The following is a 6,533-nucleotide window of genomic DNA, read 5'->3' as shown; positions in this document are numbered from 1 at the left end:
GACATTCAAAAGAAGAAAATGTCTGGACAGCACTTCAGGGAAGAGTAGACTTTGGGGACAGCTGCTCAAACAATGCTAGTTTGTTCTGTGCAAAAATATATTTAATGTGGATGACAAGCGCTTTATGAAAATAGCTGAAAAATCTGAGGTGGCAGACAGATAAATAGCAATAAAATGGGAAAGTGCAAAGCTTACAGTGTAAACTGAACACACACATTTTGGCTGAATATGAGTTTGTTAGTTGATAGAGGAAGAGTACAAAACATTGAGGAAAGGGTAAAGTTGCCCAGACCTTCATTAAGGAGTTGTGTTGTGGTGCAATGAAAGCAAAATATAATTTTTGGCCAGAGTTCCAGATAAGTTGCTTGGCACAAAAACAACACAGCGCACCCACAGTGAAATACGGTAATAGCAGTATTATGCACTGAGGATTTTATGAAGGTAGGTGAAATTATAATCAGTTCTAAATGCCACTCATCTTAACTGTATCCATGTATTAATGTGTGTTTCTGCCATTCAGTGCATTTTTACTGTATCTGCCTGTAAAACTGTGCTTCTCCTCTGACTGATGGCGCTTCTCAGTTCTGATCCATGGTTTGTTCTCTCTGCGGCAGAAATAGTATTTTAGCACTTTGGAAGAGAGAATCAAAACAAAAGGAAAAGAAAAGCAGAGGCAAACAGAAAGAAATGTTTAGTCAAATAAAAATAATCAAAATTTGGAGCCAGAGTGAAAGACATTAATGAAAACAAAAGATTTTGTTTCCAATGGCTTGCTGTTTTCAGAACCAAATATGGATCTGATTTCAAGGAATCTCTTAAGGAAATCCTCCAAACCAGAAGAAAAAAACAATGAGCCAATTAAATCCACTCTTGTATTTCAATTCGGATATTTCCAATTTATTTAAACCAGACACACACTTTTGTATTGACTTACATATTATGCAGATGATGACAGTTTTTTTTTTGTATCATTTAAAACAAGATTGCAAGCTAACACTTATATGCAAATAAATATGCTTAAAGCAAGGCCTTTCTTTCTGTTTTGTGCTGTCAGCCTATGCATTTTCCGTTTGGAATCAGAGTATTATCTAAACGTAACTTTATGAGGCTTTTAAGCGGACTGTTCACAGATTCTCAGCTGAAATCAAATCAGTTTGGATGCATACCATCCCGTGTTTTCCTCCACATCCTTCCTCCTATCACTCCATGAGATAATTTATCAGGGGAAAGAGAGAAAAACATGCAAAGTAGGCCTGTGTTTGCCACACTCTCACAGAAGACAGGGCATATTTCGTGCAGCCGTTCAAAGCCACACATCACAGTTTCAAACCACATATCATGATCTCAGCCCACACATCATGTTAGAAGCTGTAATGCAGTCGCCTGCTTGAGATGCCAGCACGGATTTTAATACAGGCACTATTGACATAAGAGGGAAACAAAGCTGTCTTCCTGTAATTACACCAGACGTGAGGTAAGTAGGCCAGTGAAGTGTACATTAAGTAGAAGATTAAGAAAGTAATTGTGACTTAGAATCCCCTCTCAAGTAAGTTTCACACACCCACGGGGTTTAAAGCGCACGCGTGCATGCAGGCCTGGCTGTGCCTAAAGAAACACGAGTGGCTCCAACCTCAGTCTTCAAAAGCTGCTTCAGCATTCTGTTGTCATTCCATAAGTCATCCACCACAAATTAAATTTTCTGTGTAACTGATTTATGCCGTGAAGAAAAAGTCGTAAAAAAAAGAAAGAAAAAAGAAATGCTCTATGTTTTTAATCCAAGAGTTTTCAAGTAGTCTCTTCTGAAAGTTTTTTTTTTTTATTCTAAGAAGGGATTCCTGTGGTTCAAATTATATTGTGTCTTTTCAAAGTCTTGAAAAAAAGAATTTTTTTTTTAAACCAAAGTGTGTTTTAAATGATATTAAACTTTTAATTAAAGCCCTACGTTCCAAAGTTAAGGTCATATTAGGGTTTTTATTAATTTACAAACGACTGTGATCATTTATCAAGAAAGATATCAACTGTGATTTTGTGACAAACTCACAGAGACTAAATTTGGTGACTAATGCTTTCCACCAGATGAACTTTTTATATGAACACAGAGGATGACAGCATTCACCACAAAGGACAGTGTCTTCAAGCTGCTGATATACTGTGTATCTTGCCATGAACGTCAGCATTTCAAAAACTGTGCTCATGTCATGTATGTGAGGAAGACGTAGTGCCTCATTTGTAAGCTGTTTACATTGGAATGACAGGCGTGAAATTTATGGCGTGCCATTAAAGAAAGAACAGAGCAAGTTACTTTTGCCCTGACATACCTGTCTCTCTTTTTCCCCATAATAATTCTGATTGCCTGACAGTATTGGGCAATGAGACCAATCACCTGCATAAAGTAATGAGTTCCTTTAAATTAACAAATTATTATTTGCTGACTTAATCAGAAAGCAGGATGGAGGCTCCATCAGCTGAAGTTTCCTCTGAGGTTTTTTTGGAAACCTGGGTGAAGCCGCCTGCAGCGGTTCATTCCAACAGTGACACTCAGCATAACATCAACAAGAACTCATTTCAAACGAAATATCAGATGTTTATTTTATTATTATTACTACTTATGTTTACTAAATTATAGGGATATACTGACTGTAACCTACACTGACCAATATTCCCTCATTTTTTGCATGTCGGTCAGTTTTTTTGGGACTTTGGCCACGTTTTTATTTATATCAGTCTTGACTACTTTCATATGATTTAGTTATCTCTTAAGATAACTAACTTAGGTCTATTATAGCAATAGCTTTTAACTGAAGGGAAGGTTGACGATTATTTGTTTTTGGAGGCCCAAAAAAGGTAGTTGGTGCTCAATATCTGCACTGAGTCATGATGATGAGGATTATATGACTGCTCCTTCGCAAAGCCTACATGTTTTGTGAATGCTGCTAATCGTGGAGCTCTAGGATTCACGACATATTTTGAAAGAGCACTGTTTGATGACCACTTGCAGACACAAGAACTGGCACAATTTAAACTGCAAGGAAACTTGGTGACTCCACCCTTCGTATATTCATCGAAAACTTTAGGCGGTTGTCGTCTTTGGTTCTAGGCTGTCCCTCTGATGTCGTCACAAGAACATAGTTTTGTTCAACAGCTTTAATGACTTTCGCAATAACTTGGAAGTAGAAGCAGTTCTTGCATGAATAGCAACCTGGGTCAGCCCGTCCTTCCGTTGCCCCCTAAACCAATCACAATGCAGGACATCATCTCAACCTGGGAGTAAGATGAAAGGCATTGAAGTTCTTTACAAAACACTTTATGTGGGTCCACTGTTCTCAGCAGCAACACCTCTTCACAATGTGGCTGTGAAAATTGACTTGTTTTGATAAAAAAAAAAACAAAAAAAAACACTCAATGCATTTCTAATGTTCTATTTTAGCCTGTCTTGTGAAAAGAGACTGTTTTTTTTATATATATAGTTCACAAAAAGTCTGACTCTTTGGGAGCAAAATGTAAACTAAAGGATGGATATGCAAATAGCTATAAGGTAAATGTTTGAGATGCTTTCCTATCTTCTCATGAGGAACAAAGACCCCAAATGTAAACTTGAAGACGAGCTGAGCTCTTAGTGTATGTAGGGGTGTGTGTGCGTGTGTTTATGTGTGTGACTCAATGTGAGACAAATATGCCGAGCTGCCAAGACGTGGTTGTAGAAGTACTGGAAGTTTTAAATTGCAACCACTTTCATAATGTGTTCAAGGAAACACAGGGAATTCTCCAAAACATTATTTCACCCACAATGACATGAAACACTACAAAGCTTATCCTTTTATGGCCTGTGTGTTTTAAAAGGACTGTTAAAGCCACCAAAATTGCTAGGTTCCGGATCCATTAACAAAAGACTCATTACCCCAAAGCTTGCACAAGACACTGAAACCGTTTGGAAAGACCCAGTTTGTTCTTCAAATCTTCTCATCTGACGTGGAACCAGGAGATTAGCCCAAGAGTCTGTCTGCAAATTTGGCTGGCTGTTTAGTCTGGTTTGCATGTTAACACAAAATACTCGAAAAACAAGAAAGTGTATAGGTAAAGAATAAGTAGTTGACCTATAAATAGAACCAAATTGTGCAAATATCTTTACATGTAAAAACTCACACCAGCAAAACAATCAATATGGAACGGGATTGCTGAAGCATATGCATCTGCATGTCAAACAGAAACAAATACTTTAAGGTATATATACGTTTCAACTGTAATGTTTATGTCAGCTAAACATTGCAGCTGCGAGAAAGCAAAGAAAACCACAAGTTTAAGAATTTTATTTTAGAATTCTATTTCTGCACATTTTTACAGATTTTAACTTTTCTTTTCAAACCTTTATGTGTAAAACAGACACAAAATAGAAGGAATTTTGGGATTAAGTCAACGGTGGTGAACAAGAAGGCTTTTCAATATTAAAACTCAACCACAGGTCTGGATGAGGCACACTATAAAAACACTGAGACATCCAATGCTGTGAGGTGGAGTCGTGAGAAATACTCTGGACTCTAGAGGTGGTTTGTTCAACACCCATCTGACTCATATTTAATATCAGCGGATATACTCGCACACGACAAGTTGCAGCTTACAGCTCCCCTTATCTAAGCCTTTGATTCATCGAGAGTGAGAGGCAGACATTTGCACAACCTATCTGCGTGGCAGGCGGCGCATTAAGCTCTCACAGTTTGGTGGTTAAACAGAGATCCCAGTTTGATTAAAACTCATCTTAGCAACCTATTAGGATAAATATAGCAGCGTCTGTGTTTATAGGCAGTATTAGGTGGCATTGCTACACTGTTTGATGTTGAGGAGGAGAAAATGTGTTGCTTTGGCCATCTCAGCCAAAAGGTGATACGATGGCAGTAATGGTTTTTTTCCACAGGCACATTGCATGCTCTTTCCCAATCTGCATGGATGTCAGTGTTGTCCCATAATAACCTCTGTCTCCCACATGTCGCTCATTTTAAAAATAGCTGCTGCTTTTAATTTCTGAGAAGTGAATGAAACGCTGACGGACTCATGGAAGCTGGTCAAATTCCCCTGGGAATTTTCTCTCGGAAAATGAGGCCGAGCTGTGCAAATAAAATCAAGTGAAGCGTCACATCAAAAAAGACATGGCTTAATGATTTCAAAATATCCTCCCATGTGGGGAAGCATACATGCAAAGAAGACGCAAGCATTTGCATATTTAACAAATACCTTTAAACTTAGGCAATTACACACCCTAAGGACTGAAAACACCACAATGGAAGCATCGTCTTGTTGCTCTTTAATACAGACACAGTATGGAGTTACTCACTACCAGCAATGCAGGTGTAAATTTCCTTTTATTTTCATTAATGAACTGACAAAATATGTCACCAGACAGCAACAGGGACAGCCATATACATCTGCAGCAACAATGAAACCAGCGGTTGTGTGGTTGCTTTCAGTTAGAGAAGGTAAAGTGAAAGTGAAATATTAACATGCACGTATTGTGGACATATATGCCGTCTTAAGTTTGGACTTTCTGAGTGAACTAATGGTTTAGCACATAACTAGTTACTTTATAGCAGGCGTGTCGAACTCATTTTCACTTCAGGCCACATCAAGATCATAAAAGGGTCACTTGTGGCAAAATGTGTGGATAGAGCTGCCTGTTAACAAGCTGTTAAAGTATTACTGCTTTCTCTGTGTTTTATATGATTAAATAATACTTTAACATCTTTTCACATTTATATGTTTTCCCCCCACTGCAAATAAAAGGTAAAGGTAATTTTATTTACATGGCACATTTTCAGCAACAAGGCAATACAAAGTGCTTTACAGGATTTAAAAGGAAATACAAACAAAATAAACCAAAGGAAAGAGCAAAAGAAAAGAAAAGCCCTTTTGACTGATAAAATATATATTTTTTAAGCACACAACTTCTATCTTGAAATTCTTGTTCAGTGGCACTTTGGACCTCAGAGGATCACAGAAGTACCTGTCTTGGATTTGGCTTATGGGACTTGAATTTGGCACCTGCTTTAGAGACCAAAAATTAAGTGCAAATGTTTGAACTTAAAATTAGATTATTTTCTAATACATACACAGTAAAATATATATTCATTATGTAGCATCTACATTTTGGATAGATTTATCTTGGCAAAATGTAAAGAAAACACCTTTTTATTCCAATAAGCCTGAATCTGGTTGAGTGTGTGTTGTATTTCCTGGCATAGACATTTGTTTCATGAACAGTTCATAAATGTACCATAGTTTTGAGGTCAGGGTCATCCCAGAGTGATGTTTGCCTGTTTTATCTCTTTCACAACCCATTGTCACGTTGAAACTCCCAGTATTGTCCAAGTTCCAATTGGGTGCATGTTCATTTGTGGTAAAGCTAAAGAATTTGGATGTAATCCTCCAAGTTACTTTTTATTCCACTCGCTTTGTGCGGCGCATCAGTGAATCGGTCTCACAGCCTGATGCTGCCACCACCATGCTTGACAGTTGGCACAGCGTCCTTGGTTTCAAAGGGTTAC

The sequence above is a fragment of the Gambusia affinis genome, linkage group LG05, assembly GCF_019740435.1.
Source record: "Gambusia affinis linkage group LG05, SWU_Gaff_1.0, whole genome shotgun sequence".
Classification (NCBI taxonomy): domain Eukaryota; kingdom Metazoa; phylum Chordata; class Actinopteri; order Cyprinodontiformes; family Poeciliidae; genus Gambusia; species Gambusia affinis.
This window is presented reverse-complemented; position numbering follows the sequence as displayed.